Here is a 22,401-nt window from a genome sequence, read left to right as displayed (position 1 = left end):
GAGGACCCCCAGCAGTGCCCAGACATATGAGGGGTGGGTGCCTATAACTCCCAGCAGTGCCCAGACATATGAGGGGTGTGTGCCTATCACTCCCAGCAATGCCCAGACATATGAGGGGTGGGTGGCTATTACTCCCAGCAGTGCCCAGACATATTAGGGCTGGGTGCAGAGGACTCCCAGCAGTGCCCAGACATATGAGGGGTGGGTGCAGAGGACCCCCAGCAGTGCCCAGACATATGAGGGGTGGGTGCCTATCACTCCCAGCAGTGCCCAGACATATGAGGGGTGGGTGCCTATCACTCCCAGCAGTGCCCAGACATATGAGGGGTGGGTGCAGAGGACTCCCAGCAGTGCCCAGACATATGAGGGGTGGGTGCAGAGGACCCCCAGCAGTGCCAAGACATATGAGGGGTGGGTGCAGAGGACCCCCAGCAGTGCCCAGACATATGAGGGGTGTGTGCCTATCACTCCCAGCAGTGCCCAGACATATCAGGGGTGGGTGCCCATCACTCCCAGCAGTGCCCAGACATATGAGGGGTGGGTGCAGAGGACCCCCAGCAGTGCCCAGACATATGATGGGTGGGTGCCTATCACTCTCAGCAGTGCCCAGACATATGAGGGGTGGGCGTAGAGGACCCCCAGCAGTGCCCAGACATATGAGGGGTGGGTGCAGAGGACCCCCAGGAGTGCCCAGACATATGAGGGGTAGGTGCCTATCACTCCCAGCAGTGCCCAGATATATGAGGGGTGGGCGTAGAGGACCCCCAGCAGTGCCCAGACATATGAGGGGTGGGTGCCTATCACTCCCAGCAATGCCCAGACATATGAGGGGTGGGTGGCTATTACTCCCAGCAGTGCCCAGACATATTAGGGCTGGGTGCAGAGGACTCCCAGCAGTGCCCAGACATATGAGGGGTGGGTGCAGAGGACCCCCAGCAGTGCCCAGACATATGAGGGGTGGGTGCCTATCACTCCCAGCAGTGCCCAGACATATGAGGGGTGGGTGCCTATCACTCCCAGCAGTGCCCAGACATATGAGGGGTGGGTGCAGAGGACTCCCAGCAGTGCCCAGACATATGAGGGGTGGGTGCAGAGGACCCCCAGCAGTGCCAAGACATATGAGGGGTGGGTGCAGAGGACCCCCAGCAGTGCCCAGACATATGAGGGGTGTGTGCTTATCACTCCAAGCAGTGCCCAGACATATCAGGGGTGGGTGCCTATCACTCCCAGCAGTGCCCAGACATATGAGGGGTGGGTGCAGAGGACTCCCAGCAGTGCCCAGACATATGAGGGGTGGGTGCAGAGAACCCCCAGCAGGCCCAGACATATGAGGGGTGTGTGCCTATCACTCCCAGCAGTGCCCAGACATATGAGGGGTGGGTGCTGAGGACCCCCAGCAGTGCCTAGACATATGAGGGGTGGGTGTCTATCACTCCCAGCAGTGCCCAGACATATGAGGGGTGGGTGCAGAGGACCCCCAGCAGTGCCCAGACATATGAGGGCTGTGTGCCTATCACTCCCATCAGTACCCAGACATATGAGGGGTGGGTGCAGAGGACTCCCAGCATTGCCCATACATATGAGGGGTGGGTGCAGAGGACCCCCAGCAGTGCCCAGACATATGAGGCGTGGGTGCAGAGGACTCCCAGCAGTGCCCAGACTATGAGGGGTGGGTGCAGAGGACCCCCAGCAGTGCCCAGACATATGAGGGGTGGGTGCAGAGGACCCCAGCAGTGCCCAGACAAATGAGGGGTGGGTGCCTGTTACTCCCAGCAGTGCCCAGACAAATGATGGGTGGGTGCAGAGGCCTCCCAGCAGTGGACAGAGACATGGGGGTGTGTACATCATCCTCCCATTAGCAAAACTCCAGGGGTGCATGAAGGCATCCACAATGTGCAACTATGTTGATAGTGCCATGACAACACATCACTGACAGCAGTGTCCCACTCCCATGAGGATGGATGTCCTTCCCCCACTGCATGACACACCACATGTTGGTGTGATGACAAATTACACATGCATACCCACCCCTGGCGGTGGCAGCACAATACACACACTGAGATCATGCAACAAGACTGTATCCTCATGTGAAACCCCACTAAACTAAGAGAGCCTAAGGGAACACACACTGTCACCCACATTCCAGGACTGATAGGAATGTACAGGTGCTGGGGCAGCCAACAAGTTGTTGCCTCCCATGGAAGGAAAAGGGTGGAGTACCCACAGATACAATGCCCACAATTGTCAGTCAGGTGCCCAAATACCGTGCAGAACAAGTAACACATGTGTGCTAGGCTGGGAGTACACACATGCATAGTGCGGAAAAGGGACCATGTCCACATGAAGCCATGGCAACATACTCCATACACAAGTACAGTGACTACCAAGGATGGCACAGACGATGCAGGTGGAGACATTGCTGAGCAGGCATGGGCAAAGTTGAAGGGATCCCTCACACAGCAAGGAACTGTAGACACAGGTCAGCACAACAATTGGGAAACACCCTGCAGGGAAGAAGTCAGGTGCCACAGAGGAAGGAACACTCCTAGGGAAAATGTCACCATACAGTAAGAGCTTACATGACCAAAGATTATTTGCAGAGACCTTGTGATGGCACGCAGATACCAGGGTCCTCCCCATGAGCAGCACACTACAACATTTCCCAGACACCTAACACATTATCACCACCCCAACTCAGGGAGCAGCAGCACCAACAGCAATACCAGAAAAGCATTTGTGTGCAAATGAAAAACAAAATGCTTTATTTAGCATAAAAAAAATTGGATTTGAAATGTACACTATATACAAGGCCCATCAGCTGTGGGAGCAGCCTCCGCCCCCACTGGAAGCTCAGCCTCGGACCCGTCAGCGTCATAGTCGGTGTTGGGACTGGACAGGTCCTCCGCCTGACTCCCCTCGCCCTCTGTGCCACTTGCTGCACCAGACTCCCCACCACTGGTGGCACCAGTGCTGGATCCCTCCTCCACGACCGTGCCGGTGTCTCCCTCGGTGTCCCCCAACGATGCTGTGGGCAAGGTGAAGAGACAGGAAATAATCAGACACCTGTATACATATGACACATGAGTCCAAACTACATAGGTCACAGTGCATAGCATGAAAAGCATCATGAGTAACATCTACAATACTACGCACATATGTAGGCCATGCACTACACAGTTGGTTGAGCCACCATGCCACTTTGAAACAATGGAGAGCATGACACAACAGCAAAGAACTTGATATCGAATCATACAGAGAAGCCAGTGTCTGTGGACAGTTGAGCACAGCATCTGGACCACACACCGTTACCAAAAATGGATGAGCAGGAACCATGTCTTTTGACACATGCTGCAAAGCACAAACATTAAACCCTGCACAACATGACTGGCGCAATACTTGTTGAGTGTCTGTTCCGACTATCATCACACACAGGCCAGACCTGGCAAGGAGACATATGCTTTGGACATGTAGGCCTTGCCCGCACAACCCTCCCCCTACCTGAGACAATGTGATTGAGACAGAGGAAGGACTTACACCTCTTAATCAGGGATCACATTAATGGGCTCCATTAAAGCCTAATTGCACTCCAACTACCCCTCGTGGGGCTGACCACACATATTATTGACAAACAACCATCATCAGATAGTTGTACACAGACACACAGGCACTGGCCAGTGTGAGGATGCACAAGCCACATTGGGTCACCCTGTACAGTGTACACATGTAGCACACTTTACGTAAATACAAATGAGGCCAGGGTACAATGCCACAGAGGCCAACCTATGCTGAAGACACTGAGAATGTCCACAGTGTTGGATGACACACATGATTCCTAGGAAAAGGTGTCTCAGGGGACTGTAGTGGCCACACTGCTCCATGGTCCTGGATAGATCTGACTGCAACAGGAGCAACCGTCCCTGCACTATGCATATCTCCCCCTCATGCACATCATGTCTGAGGCCACAACATCGGTCATGCATGCTGCAAGGCAGTTCATTTTAAGCCTCATACTCCTATGTTGAGACTCTGCATCAGTGCCAACAATCATGGACCCCCAAATGACTGAACTGGACAGGGCACAGGCAAGGTCCCAACACATGTCACAGACCACCCCCACACATGATGCTGAAAGCATTGGGCACTTGGATTAACTGCCAGCCTAGATTACCTTGTGCAAGAGTGACTACACACAGACCAGGGAACACATGTCAAGGAGGGGAAGGGAGGAAGAACAGGACCGGTTGACTTTGGGGAACAGGATTTGCACTGCACATATAAACCCTGGCAGTGTAGCCAGGCGACTGAGCACTTCCAATAGCTGGTGACACACAACAAACACACATGTACCTACCCCCTTCCTGCTGCTGCTTCTCCTGTAGCCGCCTATCCATGTCAAGGAAGACCACCGCCAGGACACGCTTCATTTGGTGGGTCAGGCACCGGTGCCCGCGGTTCTTGCCCTCTGGTGAGTCCCCCAGCAGGACCCGGGCAATCCATCTGGTCCAGCACCGGATATCCTGCCAGCGTTTCCTCACCTGGGCCAGGCGCCGACTGCGACCCTCCACCGACCTCACGGCCCTGACGGCCCGCTTCCAAATCTCCCCCTTGGTGTAGGTGGCTACGTGTGAGGATGACAAAGTGAGACAACATCAATACACCTGCTCCATGTCACAGAGACACACATTAGAAAAATTGGGTTTGTTTGAACAGGGCATAGTATGCAGCAAACTCATTGCACCTTTGTCATAGGGACATTATCCTCTGGGGAAGGCCAAATGCACTACGTGGCATTTAAAGTACACAGGTGGCATGAGGGGTGTGAGAGAATCAATGATCATGGCTCACACTGTGCATCACAAGCAACACCAGGATAATGGACAGCACGTCAAAGCAGTCACATGCCCCAGGCCACTGACGCAACCTCAGTGGAGTACACAGACACACACAGGCACAGGACAATCACCTGCCATTGGAAACTGCGGGTACAAACATCACTCTGCACATGTGCCACTTGACTGGGGGGAGTCTCAGGTGTGGGCCTAGCTCAGCACATCAGACACACAGCACGGCTCCATGCTCACATCAGATGGGTAGGGCATAAGCATGCTCCATGCAGCTGGGGTGCAACACTCCACATAGGCACTCACCCACATGACAGGGGACTTACACACACACACCAATGTCCAGGGACCGTACACATCATTTGGACACTATCACCACAGGTACACTAAACTCACACACATCTGTGGGTACAGTCACCTGTCACACTTGGGGGACCACAGAATCACATCAGGACTATGGAAAGAACATTCCCAAGGGGATTAGCCAGGCTGAATGTGGCATGCACCATGCAGTGATTGTCACAGTAAGCACAATGCAAGTGAGGAGTGCAGATATGAACCACATCAGGCTCTGCATGGGAGACATAGGCATTCCCCCCACCTGGGACCCACCATGAACAACATTGCATGTCTGTCACACCTGGACACAATGCCAGAAGTGACAGACACAAAAAAGGGGCACAGTCACAGCTAGTGGAGTCAGCACTCACCTGCTCCCCTGGTCTCCCATATAGGCAGTGGTACTGTGGGAGGATGACGTCCAGCAACGCCTCATTCTTCTCTTGGTTGAATGGCTGGGCCCTCTCCACAGACCTGGACATGGTGCCAGAGGAATCACGAGCAGCAGCAGTGGTGTGGAATGAAAGGATGTGCAGGCAAGTGCTCTCTCATGGGTCCTGGCTGCCTTATATCTCCCTTGCTGGGCTGTTTCATTTACAGGAGTACAGCGTGATTGGTCAATCTCATTTGCATCCTACATTTCCTCCAATCCCTTTAAACCTACCCCAGTGAGGGCCTTTGCATGGTTCAAAATTTGAGCATGATGTCAAGTCAACAACCACTTTGCAACATAGTATATTGTCTCCAACCGACTTTTGATGGCCACCTGATGCAAAAATTTGAAGTGGAAACTCGGTCTCCATGACAACCAGCATGCATTTAGGCCCTTATACTTGTCCCTCATGTGTCCCCTATGTAATTTCACTATCCACACACAGGTACGGTGCGTTCCACACGTACCCCTAGGGCACCACTACTCCAGTGATACGGTCCGTACCCGTGTGTGTAGGGCCCGTAGCACTAGGGTAGTGTTGCCGTAGGCGTACGCCATAGAGATACGGGCCGTACCCGCGTATGTACGGCCCGTATCACTATGGCGTACGCCTACGGCAACACTTCCCTAGTGCTACGGGCCGTATCCGCGTGTGTAGGGCCCGTAGCACGATGGTAGTGTTGCCATAGGCGTACGCCATAGAGATACGGGCCGTACATACGCGGGTACGAGCTCTATCTCTATGGCGTACGCCTACGGCAACACTACCACAGTGCTACGGGCCGTACCCGCGTGTGTAGGGCCTGTAGCACGATGGTAGTGTTGGCGTAGGCATACGCCATAGAGGTAGGGCTCGTACCCGCGTATGTACGGCCCGTAGCACTATGGCGTACGCCTATGGCAACACTACCATAGTGCTACGGGCCCTACACAAGCGGGTACGGCCCGTAGCACTAGGGTAGTGTTGCCGTAGGCGTACACCATAGTGATATGGGCCGTACATACGCGGGTACGGCCCGTATCTCTATGGCGTACGCCTACGGCAACACTACCCTAGTACTACGGGCCCTACACACACAGGTACAGCCCCGTAGCACTGGGGTAGTGTTGGCGTAGGTGTACGCCATAGAGATATGGGCCGTACCCGCGTATGTACGGCCCATATCACTATGGCGTACGCCTACGGCAACACTACCCTAGTGCTACGGGCCATACCGGCGTGTGTAGGGCCCGTAGCACTAGGGTAGTGTTGCCGTAGGCGTACGCCATAGTGCTATGGGCCGTACATACGCAGGTACGAGCCATATCTCTATGGCGTACGCCTACGCCAACACTACCATGGGGATAGGACCAGTGTATACATGTACGTGTGTACGGTCCTTGCACACACGCGTATTCCTACCCAAACCCCATATTGTGATACGACTGTAAACACGCCCTCAGAGTGTGTGTACGGTGCGTTTCACAGCTTACACTGGTGATAGGAGGCGCACAGGAAAGGAATGGAGGTGTATGATTCGCACAAGGATGGACATCAAGTCATTGTCAGCGCAGTGCATCATGTGTAGGGCCCAGGTGTGTCAGGCAGTGAGCTGGCACATGTCTCCTCATGTTTTAACCCAATAGTTGTGTGATGACCTGTGTACACATGTCATGTGTGATGGGGCACCATGGTGCGCACTTCCCCTTCACACCTTTTACATGTGTGCATGTATTTCAAACTTGTCAAGCACTGCATCACTGGCATGGCACAGTCCCCAACACCCGCAAATGTCCCCTGATGCCAGGTACACGGATGATGACACTTGACATCTCACTACCAGCGTGCCACGATGTGACTATGTCATGTGTGTGTCATGTGTTCCCATGATCTTGCTGCTGGTGTTCCGTCAACGGCATCTGCTGTAGCTGCATCCAACATGTGTCTGTGTGTAGATGCCCATGTCACACTATTACGCACACCAGGACACATGTGGAATAACACGTGACGTGTGTCTGTATGCATCTAACAGGGACTTGCGAGCTTAGGACATATCTGTGTAGTCTCAATGTCTGTGTGATCATACTTGACATGTACCCCTTCATGGCAAGGTGTGTGGTCTGTTCTTTTTCCCTGACATGTGACCTGTGCGTCTAGCTTGCCGGCAGCTGTCTGTATGAGATGACATCTTTCAAATGCACATATGTGGATGTATGTCACTCCTGTAATGTGTCTGGCTGTTCACTCACACTGGCCCACAGCTACTTTCATGGCATGTCATGTAGACCTTGATAATCCATGTTTGTATCTGGCTCTTGGTAGGAGTATCACCTGGCTGGCATATGTGTGCAGGATGTATTGCACAGACCAGACTCTGTATGTGGCATATGTGTATTAGCTGTTGAACATGTGCTCAGTTCATTGACATTGGTGTAGTAATGTACTCAATCTTCGTTATTCCTTCCAATTTTCTGCAGGGCACCGCCTCTCCCCCGACCAATGCCAGACTTGGCTGCCATGAGGGAACGTGACTGCATACGCCGCTACCGATTCCCCCAGCGGTTAATTGTGGACCTGACAAACAGGCTGGCACCACACCTCCAACCACGACACAGTTATCCGACTGCGCTGACCCCCAAGATGAAGGTGATGTCAGCCCCACATTTCTTTGCCAGCGGTACGTTTCAATTGACCATAGCTGATGTGGGTGGCATGTCTCAGACCATGTTCAGCCGTGTCCTGCATGATGTTTTGAAAGCCTTGTTGGAGCACCTGGATGAATTCATCCATTTTCCAACTCGTGAGCAGTTGACAGGTATCAAGGGTGAGTTCTATGCCCTGGGAGGGATGCCCCATGTAATTGGGTCCATTGATGGGACACATGTGGCTTTGGTACCACCACAGGCACAGGAGGTAGCCTTCTGTAACCGTAAACATTACCACTCCATTAATGCCCTTGTGGTGTGTCTTGCTAACATTGTGATTTCCCATGTCTGTGCACGTTTTCCAGGGTCAGCACACAATGCCTACATCATGAGGCGTAGCAGGGTGCCAGAAATGATGCTGCAGCTGCACAACGAACGAGCATGTCTTGCTGGTGAGTAGACTCTGTTTGTCCAGTATTCAGCGTTATCTTAGTATGTGACGGCATCTCCTGATCCACTTCTTTACATGATGTTTCCATGTAGGGGACTCTGGCTATCCCAACATGCCATGGCTGGTGACGCCTCTCCACAACCCGAGAACAGCTGCAGATCACCGTTACAACAACGCCCATGGGCAGACCAGGCGAGTGATTGAGAGGACGTTTGGCCTCCCGAAGAGCCGATTCCGGTGCCTCCACAAGACCGGTGGGTCCCTCCCATATGCACCGGTGAAGGTCTGCAAAATCTTCCTCGTGTGCTGCATGCTGCACAACATGGCAGTGGAGAAAGCTGTGCCACTCATCCTGGATCCCGATGAGCAGGAACATCCACCCGTGGAGGATGACAGCCTTGGTCACGAGGCAAGTGAGGAGGAGGAGGAGGAGGAGGAGGAGGAGGAGGAGGAGGACATCCGGAGTCAGCTCATACGCAACTTCTTCTCATAATGGTGAGTCCCTGGGTCTGAGTGTGCACACTTTGAGCCTTGTGTGGCATGTGTTGCAATGTGTGTGTCCAGCTGACTGTATGTTAAGTGACTTTGAGGTGTGTGCTGATGAGTCACTCGAGTGCTGACGTCATTCCACACATTTTAGCTGACACACTCAATTGACAACTGGCATGGTGTCAACCTTATTCATGTAGAGTACATGACCATGCATGCGGATGACTATGTTTTTCCTGACTTCTTGTGTGTCTCTCCTCCCCAGGTATTTGCGCATGCTGTCTGCTCGTGGCATCGTTGTGCTCCTGCTATTCCTCATGAGTAATGCAACGTGTGCTGAATCAGCGTTACATGCACAGACATGGTGAAAATTCTCCTTTGGGTAAGGATTGCAGCAAGGCTTTTTGGGTGTGGTAGTTGTTTGTAATGTGTGGGCACTGCTCCTGCGCAGGTTATGTTACTATGCATACATCTCGACTCACCATGGGGCACATGACATGTGGCATGACTCACATGAATTGATAGTCACACTTCGTGACAGTCATCTGTTATGGGATTGTGGTTTGTGATGAAGGCATCAATGTGTGTACAACTTCCCTCTGAAACATACGGGAGGCTACAGGTGGACATATTGCGGGACATCCCCATATAATGCTCAATGGGGAATTGCAGCCTCTCCATGTGCAGCAGGGGCTGTTTGGCTCAACCCCTTCACTTGTGTGCCAGTACAATGGATTTACAGCATCTGTGGTGCAAAGGGGGTGTCCGGTGTAGGTCCCACATGTTAATCCAATAGACCTGTGAGTCTGTTAATGTTGATGCTTTTGCATAGCTGTGAGCCTGAGTAATAAAGGTGTTCCTCAGCCTCCAAGGTGCCTCATCTCTGTCAATGCAGGTCTCTTGCCACTGTGCATGTGGCATCTCTGGCATGGTTGTCAAGGATTGTGCATATGAGTCTATGTGTAGATTAGCAACCTGCATGCTGTTCTTCATGTATTTGATTCTCTATTGTGCATGATGTCCATGGCTGTGTATGTGTTTTGGCATGTTAGTCCCCCCCACGGGCTGTCAACACCTTCTGGGGTGTGTTTCCTGTGCGCAGCTCGGCCTTCAGTTTCATGATGAGGTGTCAGTCATCTTTGGTGATTGTGCATCCTTTGTCTTTGTGTGTGCCATTGCAAACCGGTTACTCCTTCCTTGACATACACCTGTTGCAGTAGTCCTTTCTGACATCCTAGTCTTTGTGTGGATATTGTGGCATAATTCACAGGACATGCTGCCTGCTGTTGCAGCCACTGCAGCAAGGGCACACGTAGTTTCCAGATTTGGCAACACACACACATCAATGTGCCACAGTTGCGGCCACGCGGTACCAAAGGCTGGACCGTCTGCACATGCAACGTGCACATTGCACGACCCTCATGTCCTTGCATGACCCACATCACACTACAGCGTGATGTTGCAGCCACCCTCCAAGCAAGGTCCATCCACACATCTCCCGCCTGCTCTCAGGCATGCACTGAGCGCACACACAACACCTTTGCATGATGAGTGTGCAACTCCGACTGCCTACACAGCGCTGCCACGCCTTCCAGGACCTGTCACACCCACCAGGTCATGTCCCTCCTACTCCCCACCGGCTCTGTACCCCTGCAAGGCCATGGGAGTGGGACTCAAGGCTTCTGCATGTAGTATGCTTTTGTCGTGAGGCACATGGCACAGGTATCATCTTTCAGCGTGTCAATCTACAATGTGTCCAGGATCCCCCTTTCCACCATTACATGCGCACACACCCTCATCATCAACTCGTATGCCATTGACAGCCAGGCGCTCCTCACCTTCACCAAGGACGCAGACATTTCCAGTTCCAATATTCAAGATTGCATGGGATTCAAAGATGAATGGCAGAACAGCAGCCACCTGAGGCTGGACTTGTACAGGACTGAGGTCAACATCTGAGGATTGTCCACTTACAGCTGGCTCAACTGCTTGTGTCCCACCCACAGAGGCCCCGCACAGGCACCCAGTGTCCACACACACAAGATGTTGTGCATCATGGATTGCGTGCTCTAATTTGCCATGGTAATCACCAGCATCTGTACCTCACACTGCAACACCCTCAGCATTATGCACATGATCCCCAGATAGATCCACTCCAAGGTAAGACGGACCATCCCCCAGGTCCACGACAACATCCGTGTCAAATACTGGCCTGCCCTCTACGGAGCAGCCACATCCAAAATCCAGGGACACTTGTCCACATCCAGGCTGCATCTGCACACCTCAGCGTCAACATCCCGCGCCCCAGCCACATCACCGTCCAGCAGAGATAGCTGCAATGGATCACTGTGTGCTGCAGGATGACCTTCAGACTCCTCACCCACACTCAGGAGGCAGGCCACAACACTGACCCAAAACCAACCTTGTACCACTGTCATCCGAGACCCCGTAGTGCCATCTCCGTGCATCCAACCTTGACCTGGCCACCATTGTTCTGATCCACCGTACTCCTGCATGCAGGACATAGTTCTCCCACCTTGGAACACATACCTGGGATTCCCTCCCCGGGAACCTCCAAATGAGGCATGAACTCTACGCCTTAATGTTACTCTTCCAAATAGGTGTGTCCTCACAGTTTCCATAGCACCCCCTCAGCAGCTTGAGGCCATCACAGGTGAGTATTGTGCTCCATGTCAGCATTGAATGATTGTTGGACTTGGCCCTTCTGGCAGGTTCACCCCTGAACTTTTTTTGCTTTTTATTGGTGACTTGGTGTGGTAATTGTTTGGTCTCTGCGCACTTTCCCTGTGTCCCAGGGTAAAGTGCGTGCGTGCTCTGAGTGCATGTGGTGAGATAGGCCTGCCCTCCCATAGGAATGCATGGGGAATGTATGTGTCCCTAGTAGTTCCTGATGCGTGGGGTGTGCAGGCCCGAGTTTGGTATGTGCGGACTCGTGGGAGTGAATGCTGCGCGATGATGTGTGCGGCGTGCATGTACCTAGTGTGGAAGTGCCACTTCTAGAAGTGGGCACTTCTGTGTGCAGTGTGGCTGTCGCGTGATTGGCTGGTCATGTCATGTGACGGGCTAGGGATTCCCCAGAGTCAGGATGAGTCACCCAGTGGTGAATGGGGAGATCAGCAGCTAGATGGGTGGGAGGAGTACACCTGGGTCCTGAATAGGACAGGGTTTTCCACCCACAATGCTGGCCCCGCCCCCTGCGGTGCGACTGACGACCCTAGCCCTGCCAATGAATAGAGTGAGGGGCTGAGCACATCAAGGGTGCTCCCCAACCAGCTGCGACTGGTTTTCCCCCTCACCCTGAACCCAGAACAAAGGGGTTTGCTGTATAAAAATGGGGCTGTGTCCCCACAGAAACTGTTCTTTGCCAGGATCCTGCCTGAGGGGGGCTGCTGCTGCTGGACCAGAGGACCGCCACCTGGACTACCTCCCTGCCTGGAGGCCCAGTGAGCTGGCTCTGGGTCCAGCCTTGCCCCCCCCACCCCTGCCCTGCTGCATGCAGGGAAGAACTTTGCCTGGACTTTTGGTTGCTGGACTTGCTCTAAGCGCCTGGAAGCGCTTTTCTTTCACTTATAGCGCTGGGAGCGCTTTATTTGTAGCCAGCAGCGCGGCGCTGCAATTCTTAGCGAGGGAACCCCGACGTAGGGATTCCCTGCTATTTGGCCATATTCAAGGCGGGTGCCCACCCCGCATGGTGTGCCCGTTGGCGGGTGCCCACCCCGCTTATTACTTACATTGATAACGGGAGCCCACCCCGTATTGCCAGCCTTCGCGGGTGCCCACCCCGTTTATTCCGGTGTTTCTGGGTACGGGTGCCCACCCCGTATCGCCACCGTCATCGGAACTCTGGGCCGCCGCGCTGCCTGCGGCGACCCGGAAACAAAGAGGAGTCACGCCTGGTGGTGGGCGGGGCCTTAACCCGGCGCCCTGTTGGACGGAAGCGGACGGGAGCCTACCCCGCGCTTCCCTGAGGAAGGAAGGAGGGAGCAAGGCAGCAAGACGCGCTGCCCGGCCGGAGTGCTACTGGCAGCAGAGACGCCGGCGTGGGGAATCCGCCCGGGGCTCCCGCGCAGTCAAGGGAAGCCCCGCGCCGAAAGGAGAGACGCGCCGGCAAGGGAGACGTCCAACCCGCGCCTGGAGAGTCCGGTGAGTGGGGGCTCTTGCCGGCCTGATAACCGGGGCCAGCATTGGGTGTTTGGAGCGCTGGGTCGCTCCCGCATACGAGGGCCTGTTACCTCGCTGAGCCCCCAAGGGACTCCAACATTGGGGGAAGCCTTGGAAGAACCCAGAAGGGTTACCGCCTTCACGGAGGCAGTTTCGTTTTAGAGCTCAGTGTAGCTCCAGCTGCTGGGGGCATCCGTACCAAGCGTTCTCGAGCGCGAGTGGCGCTCCAACGAAGGGGCCCATTACTTTAAGAGCCTGCGAGGCTCGCGAGTCCCCCAAGGCGGGACTCCAACGGCGGGGGCATTTCTGTTGTGCCTGAGCGAGGCACTAGGACATCTCAGGTGTCGGGCGGCCCCGGAAGGCAGCGGGTCGCCCCAACGTGTTTGGGGCCAATTGTTAAGAGCCTCTGAGAGGCTCCAACGTATGCCATATTTGTTCAGAGGCACCGTGGTGCCCAGGCTCAGCTCCCAGCTGCCCAGCACTTAGTGGGCAGCTGCAACGTTTAGGTTGTGGCCTCTGCGTTTTGGCTTGCGCAGCTTGCGCAGCCTTGCCCTGTCTCTACTGGACACAGGGTGTCCTAGCCCCGACAAGGCCAGTTGGCCTAGGGACTGCCACAGGTAGTGGCTTATGTGAGTTCTTGCGCAATTGTGTTTCCCTGCACCTCTGAATGTATGTTTATGCGTCATGTGCTTTGCTTTACACCTCTGAATGTTATGCATCATGTGTTTATGTGCTTAGACCCCTACAGGTATTGTGATACTTAGGTGGTTGTTTTCTCCCTAGTACAGGTGGTACTAGTGAGGTCCTAGTTCCCTGCGTGATTTTCCTAAGGTGGTTAGGGTTGCGTAGGTGGTACTTACCTGATACCAGTAGTTACTGGTTGTGTGCTACATATGTTATTTTATACTACAGTATTATTCCTATGTTCTAAAAAGTGCAAATTCCTGACAGTGGTCCAGGTGGCCCTGTCCCCTGTATATATAATCCCTTGTAAATTCTGCCCGTGCCTGTTGGCACATTGTAGGGTGTGTGTTTTTATCTAATGTGTTGTGTATAATACAAAGGCTATTTTTATAGAATACCTTGTGTGGAGTTTCCTTTGTGGTGGGCCTTGGGTGTTGTTGCTGGGTGCGCGCGCAAACGCTTTACACATCGCCTCAGGGATAAGCCTGTCTGCTCGTGCCAAGCTACCAAGGGGGTGAGCAGGGGTTATCTTTGGCGTGTACCTTCCTTGCCCTGACTAGAGTGGTGGTTTCTGTCTGGCTTTGGCGCAAGCCCTAGCCAACCAGAAGTCCCATTTCTAACATTGGTGATCAGCGGTGGGATTTGGACTTGCGTTTTGCGCTGTACCGCAGCGGCAACTGGCCGCACTACAAAACTCTGCCTTTAGATAAATCACATGGTATAGGGATTATTGTTCTAAGTTTGTTTTTAATTGTCATTTCTTTGGAAATGTGGTTTTGTGCACTGTGAGTTAGGTGTCCCTAGCTCGGGAGGGTAGATCATCCCCCTTAGTGCATTGTGTTTCTGGATTCACCAGAGGGTGGGATCCAGTGGTGGCAGCGTAATAGTGTCCAGTACATTTGTACCCCGCCCTGCGCCCAGAGTTGGTACCTGTGTCACGTGGTGGTCAGGTTGAGGAATCAGGGGTGGTAGAAACTGCCTTACCAGTCCGAGGGGAGGGTTGTGTGTGGATGAGTGGTGTGTGGCACTAGACAAGTGAGTGTGAGTTCTCTGGGATAGAGAGCTTGCTGAATCCTTTGCGAATTGTGTACTCCTGTGTTAAGCTCAGACCCCTAGGTTCCCTGTGTGATCTTTTCTCAAGAACGTCCGCCAAAATGGAGCCAGCTTTTGATTTCTGTGATCTGTTTGGGTACAGTATGTTGGAGTTGGTAAGGTTCTGTGAAGAGAGAGACATAGGGGTGGATGAGTCAGACTCTCAGTCCGAACTTAGAAGCAGCCTGATCCTATGGCAAAAGGGTCAATGGGGTCTTGAGCGCAGTAGGATAAGGGCCCGGGCCTCACACCAGGAGGGTGGTGGGTCTGTGGGGAGCCCTGAAGATTTAGAAGAGGAGGAAGAAAGTAACCTGACAGGGACGCCAGTAGATAGTGGAGACCCCATAGATAGGGAGTCCCTTGCTGGGTCCAGTGTCAGGAGCAGCACCCCATCCCTTTCCCTGTCCCCAGAGGAGTGGGTAGATAGGAGGGAAGAAAGGGAGCATCAGCTGGCCATGGAGAAGCTCAGGATAGAGCATGCCAAGCTGGAGACCGAGAGGGTCTTAGCTCAGAAACAGATGGCGGAGGCTGAGCGGGCCTTTGCCACAGAGAAATTAGCTCTGGAGGGTAAGTTGTCCCCTGAGCGCAGTTGTAGTTGTCTGGGCTGCCCAGGGAGGGTTGAGTCCAGTGGTGACAGCGAGATAAAGTCCAGTGCAGGCAGTCCCATTCCCAGTTTACCCAGTCTGGTACCTGTTTCCCAAGAAGAGGAGTATAGGTTGAAATTCAGGGGCAGTAGGAAGCTGTCTCACCAGTCTTGGGACACGTTTGTGGGTGAATGTGAGGATGCACTGGATGATTGGGTAAGAGTAAACACGAAACGGGATTTTGAAGGACTGTATGCTCTGGTTATCAAAGAGCAGCTACTCAGTAGTTTTTACCCCGGGTTGCGCCAACACCTGTTGGGATATTACGATTTGGATGCATGGGACCTTGCAAAAAAAGCAGACCGATGGGAAGGGGTCCCAAGTTCAGATGAGGAATGGGAGAGTGATTCCAACAGTAGTGGTTCAGAGATCCTCCAGCCCAGCGTGGTGGAGGAGGCTCAGTGTAGCCCAGCTAGGTCCCCGGATAGCGAGGAGGGTGTAGGGGCTTACGGCCTGGCTCAGTGGAGCGGGAGTAAGTGGGTGACCGAGGGTCCCCAGATGCACGAAACCCTGCCTCATGACTTGGATGGTTTCATGAGGGAACACCAAGTCTGGGACCTAGGCTGTCCTGTTAGTCCATTTGAGGAGGATCACCTAGTGTATGGAGGACCTGGAGCATCTGTAAATAAAGCTCCAGTGGTTCTGATGTCTGGCAGTACCGCTCCAGTAGGGAGGGTACAGAAGTCCAGCGAGAGGAGTGGCATGGGGCGGTGTTCCCCGGTGGAGGAGCCAGTGGGTCAGGGACCAGCCGGGAGGGCTGAGTCTCCTCGAGGTGACCATGGTGACCACACGTCTGTCCTGGGGGATCTTCGCGCACTGTCAGGTGGACAGGGGACGGGAGATCTGCGCCAGGCAGACTGTCATGCAACATATGAGGCATATGTTCCTCTTGGGGGGATGGTGTGTAAGTCCCCCGAAGTCCTGGAGTGCCAGGCAAGTATTCCACCAAAGGTTCTAGACCCGAGGTTGGGAGGCCAGGTTCAGGATCAGCCTGACCTGAAGGGTAGGACGACTGTAACCAGTGTCCTGACCGGTTCTTCTTCCAGAGGTACCGCCCCAGTTGGTAGGGAGCAGGACTCTGGAAGGGGGTGCAGAGGGTGGGAGAGCCCACCTCTGACCCCAGTGCAACCTGAGGGGTTAAACCCTAGGTTGGGAAACCAGTTCTCAGGGAGGGGTCCTGAGCTGGTAGGTGAATTGCGTTACGGGGTCGCCTCTCAGAGGAAGAGAGGGCGGAACCCCAGAAGAAGAGGTAGGGGGAGGAGAGCCTCACCCGTGACTTTTGGTCAGCTTGCGGGTACAGACCCTAGGCTGGAGGATCAGTGGCAGTTTAGAACTGCCCTGATGAGGGGTAGAGTGGAGAATGGCCGCTATGTGCCAGGGGTTACTACCCCCCACTCTATGGTTAGGCAAAGACCGGTGGCACCTGGGTGGCCTAGGGCCTGGTCTTGGCCGCGGACAGCTTGGGAGTACCAGTGGGGTAGCCCAGTTGGTCCAGACAGTGGTGTTAGAAAGAATTCCATGGGTTCACCGTGGCGTAGAACCGGAGGGTGTCCCTGCAGTTGCGGGCCCCGTCCGTGTTCTATCGCCCCAAGCAGGGAAGTCCATCACGGTGGTGATTGGTCTGCCCTGCGTTTTGGCTGGAAGGGGGTTGTGTTGGACTTGGCCCTTCTGGCAGGTTCACCCCTGAACTTTTTTTGCTTTTTATTGGTGACTTGGTGTGGTAATTGTTTGGTCTCTGCGCACTTTCCCTGTGTCCCAGGGTAAAGTGCGTGCGTGCTCTGAGTGCATGTGGTGAGATAGGCCTGCCCTCCCATAGGAATGCATGGGGAATGTATGTGTCCCTAGTAGTTCCTGATGCGTGGGGTGTGCAGGCCCGAGTTTGGTATGTGCGGACTCGTGGGAGTGAATGCTGCGCGATGATGTGTGCGGCGTGCATGTACCTAGTGTGGAAGTGCCACTTCTAGAAGTGGGCACTTCTGTGTGCAGTGTGTCTGTCGCGTGATTAGCTGGTCATGTCATGTGACGGGCTAGGGATTCCCCAGAGTCAGGATGAGTCACCCAGTGGTGAATGGGGAGATCAGCAGCTAGATGGGTGGGAGGAGTACACCTGGGTCCTGAATAGGACAGGGTTTTCCACCCACAATGCTGGCCCCGCCCCCTGCGGTGCGACTGACGACCCTAGCCCTGCCAATGAATAGAGTGAGGGGCTGAGCACATCAAGGGTGCTCCCCAACCAGCTGCGACTGGTTTTCCCCCTCACCCTGAACCCAGAACAAAGGGGTTTGCTGTATAAAAATGGGGCTGTGTCCCCACAGAAACTGTTCTTTGCCAGGATCCTGCCTGAGGGGGGCTGCTGCTGCTGGACCAGAGGACCGCCACCTGGACTACCTCCCTGCCTGGAGGCCCAGTGAGCTGGCTCTGGGTCCAGCCTTGCCCCCCCCACCCCTGCCCTGCTGCATGCAGGGAAGAACTTTGCCTGGACTTTTGGTTGCTGGACTTGCTCTAAGCGCCTGGAAGCGCTTTTCTTTCACTTATAGCGCTGGGAGCGCTTTATTTGTAGCCAGCAGCGCGGCGCTGCAATTCTTAGCGAGGGAACCCCGACGTAGGGATTCCCTGCTATTTGGCCATATTCAAGGCGGGTGCCCACCCCGCATGGTGTGCCCGTTGGCGGGTGCCCACCCCGCTTATTACTTACATTGATAACGGGAGCCCACCCCGTATTGCCAGCCTTCGCGGGTGCCCACCCCATTTATTCCGGTGTTTCTGGGTACGGGTGCCCACCCCGTATCGCCACCGTCATCGGAACTCTGGGCCGCCGCGCTGCCTGCGGCGACCCGGAAACAAAGAGGAGTCACGCCTGGTGGTGGGCGGGGCCTTAACCCGGCGCCCTGTTGGACGGAAGCGGACGGGAGCCTACCCCGCGCTTCCCTGAGGAAGGAAGGAGGGAGCAAGGCAGCAAGACGCGCTGCCCGGCCGGAGTGCTACTGGCAGCAGAGACGCCGGCGTGGGGAATCCGCCCGGGGCTCCCGCGCAGTCAAGGGAAGCCCCGCGCCGAAAGGAGAGACGCGCCGGCAAGGGAGACGTCCAACCCGCGCCTGGAGAGTCTGGTGAGTGGGGGCTCTTGCCGGCCTGATAACCGGAGCCAGCATTGGGTGTTTGGAGCGCTGGGTCGCTCCCGCATACGAGGGCCTGTTACCTCGCTGAGCCCCCAAGGGACTCCAACATTGGGGGAAGCCTTGGAAGAACCCAGAAGGGAGGCAGTTTCGTTTTAGAGCTCAGTGTAGCTCCAGCTGCTGGGGGCATCCGTACCAAGCGTTCTCGAGCGCGAGTGGCGCTCCAACGAAGGGGCCCATTACTTTAAGAGCCTGCGAGGCTCGCGAGTCCCCCAAGGCGGGACTCCAACGGCGGGGGCATTTCTGTTGTGCCTGAGCGAGGCACTAGGACATCTCAGGTGTCGGGCGGCCCCGGAAGGCAGCGGGTCGCCCCAACGTGTTTGGGGCCAATTGTTAAGAGCCTCTGAGAGGCTCCAACGTATGCCATATTTGTTCAGAGGCACCGTGGTGCCCAGGCTCAGCTCCCAGCTGCCCAGCACTTAGTGGGCAGCTGCAACGTTTAGGTTGTGGCCTCTGCGTTTTGGCTTGCGCAGCTTGCACAGCCTTGCCCTGTCTCTACTGGACACAGGGCGTCCTAGCCCCGACAAGGCCAGTTGGCCTAGGGACTGCCACAGGTAGTGGCTTATGTGAGTTCTTGCGCAATTGTGTTTCCCTGCACCTCTGAATGTATGTTTATGCGTCATGTGCTTTGCTTTACAACTCTGAATGTTATGCATCATGTGTTTATGTGCTTAGACCCCTACAGGTATTGTGATACTTAGGTGGTTGTTTTCTCCCTAGTACAGGTGGTACTAGTGAGGTCCTAGTTCCCTGCGTGATTTTCCTAAGGTGGTTAGGGTTGCGTAGGTGGTACTTACCTGATACCAGTAGTTACTGGTTGTGTGCTACATATGTTATTTTATACTACAGTATTATTCCTATGTTCTAAAAAGTGCAAATTCCTGACAGTGGTCCAGGTGGCCCTGTCCCCTGTATATATAATCCCTTGTAAATTCTGCCCGTGCCTGTTGGCACATTGTAGGGTGTGTGTTTTTATCTAATGTGTTGTGTATAATACAAAGGCTATTTTTATAGAATACCTTGTGTGGAGTTTCCTTTGTGGTGGGCCTTGGGTGTTGTTGCTGGGTGCGCGCGCAAACGCTTTACACATCGCCTCAGGGATAAGCCTGTCTGCTCGTGCCAAGCTACCAAGGGGGTGAGCAGGGGTTATCTTTGGCGTGTACCTTCCTTGCCCTGACTAGAGTGGTGGTTTCTGTCTGGCTTTGGCGCAAGCCCTAGCCAACCAGAAATCGCCATTTCTAACAATGATACATTGTGACCCATGTGTGTCCTGTACCAGACTCCTTTCCCAGGGTACGGATGTGTGGAGTTAGTTCAACACTCAGGCATAGTTTGACATTTACGCACACATATGTTGGTGAATAATGCCAAATGACAGCAACATCTCATGACAAACTTAAGTATTTATTTTTGGTGGGGTAAGTCTTTTGGTGGATGAAGTAAGGTGCTCTACCGGGTGCATAGAATCCAAAGTTCACAGGGGGAGATGGCATCCTTGTCAGTTGGAGTCATCAGAGTCCAGATCACAGTGTTGGTCATCATTGGTCAGACTGTGACCAGCAAGTCCATGTGGCAGAGAATGTCATTGGGTGAGGTGGTGCTGTTGCGCCAGAGGGCCAGGTGCCAGGCCAGGTGACCTGGGAGATGTGGATGGTCCGCTGACTCTCACGGTCTTTTCCGTGGACGACCCACCTTCCTCCGGGGACCCTCAAATGCAGGCCTTGACGATGTCTGTTGTGCTCCGTCGGAGGAATCCTCCTCCTCCTCCTCCCTCCCTGTGGCTGGTGCTGGTCTTCGCCTGTTGTCACAGGGAGGGTTGCCCATGTTGTCGGCAATCCGACGGAGTGAACGGCTCATGTCCGTTTGCACCGCCAGGAGCTCAGCCAGTCTTGCCTCCATCCGTCCTTGGTGTTGTTGTTGACTGGCATGTTGCTCGGCCTGCAGGTTCTTAATCTCATTGAGAGTCGCCACTACCTGGCTGATGCCCCTGGTGTCACGCCGGTATGTGTCCAGGATGTGGTGCATGTGTGCTATACCGGTTCCCTCAGCTGGCTGGTCAGGTTCTCGCCTCCGCCTGCCTCCACTCCCACCACCCCTGCCCACACGAGCTGGGCCTGCCGTTGCGGGCACATCGGGTCTACGGGACCCCTGAGGGATGGCATTTGTGTGGTCGTCTGCCTCCTCCTGGGTGCCCGGAGAACCTTGTCCCTCCTGGTCAGACTGGCTGTGTTGTTCGGTGCGAGCAGGGCTCCTGGGTGTCTCCTGGGATGTGGCAGGAATGGGGGTGGTGGTTGGCACAGATGTACCTGACGCAGGTGCTGCAGGGGCTTGGGCACCAGAGGGGCCAGGTTGGTCGGGGTCATCCACAGAGTGGTGAGAGTCGTCACTGCCGGTGGGGTCATCTTCACGCTGAGCCTGGGACTGTGATTGTTCCCCCCCATTGTTGGGGGGAGGTCGATGATGTTGCCCTGTGTGTGAGAGAGAGACAATGTTAATGCTGTTTCATGCCACATCCATGTTTCATTAAATCACAATGGATGGTTTCAGTTCCTATAGGTGGAGGGGGATACAGCCAATAATTATGTGCTGTAACAAGAAGAGGGGTAGTCTCCTGGGATAGGTGAGTGTGCAAAGAAAGAGGAAGGTACTCCTTAGTTTGGTACGTAGTGCCCTCACACACCCTTTCGAGTGTATAGCATCATCATCGGGCAAGGTTGCTCCTCGTGGGGGTGGCGCTGCAGTCCCTACCGGCAGTACCGCTGGACGGGTAGGTTTCCGGTTCCGTGAGGCTGTATCGTGACCTCACGCCGTGGTACATCCGACGGAGCCCTTCTCCGACCTTGGGAGGGCTGTGAACAAGGACATTAGTATAAAAACGGGTCCTGAGACTATTATTGTCATATACCTTAACTAGGTTTATCTAAGGAATACAGGGTGTTTTTTCCTGATTCCCGGTTTCTTTTCTCCACCTGGTCCTGATGAAGCGCTTTAGGATCCTTTAGGGACCAATCTGTAGCGCGAAACATGTCGACCCCCTTTTAAAAACTGCACTTTATCACACACTACACGGGTTGAGAGAAGTGGGAACTTATTTGGTCTTGTTTCCCCTCTCGTAACGGCACAAACGTGCATCTCCATCCCCGTGGACTTTTATTTTGGATCAGGGGTCCTACGAATAAAGTTGTCAGGGCCTCCTGACCCATTTTAACTCACACTCACTAACACTTCCTTCCCACATACCCGCACTCACCACTGTGGCAACTCCTAAAAGATCTCCGCTAGAGAGCCCCTAGGGGCCCGTGAGGGACTGCAGCGCCACCCCCACGAGGAGCAACCTTGCCCGATGATGATGCTATACATTCGAAAGGGTGTGTGAGGGCACTACGTACCAAACTAAGGAGTACCTTCCTCTTTCTTTGCACACTCACCTATCCCAGGAGACTACCCC

The sequence above is a fragment of the Triturus cristatus genome, chromosome 5_2, assembly GCF_964204655.1.
Source record: "Triturus cristatus chromosome 5_2, aTriCri1.1, whole genome shotgun sequence".
Taxonomy (NCBI): Eukaryota; Metazoa; Chordata; class Amphibia; order Caudata; family Salamandridae; genus Triturus; species Triturus cristatus.
Note: the sequence above shows the minus strand (reverse complement) of the source record.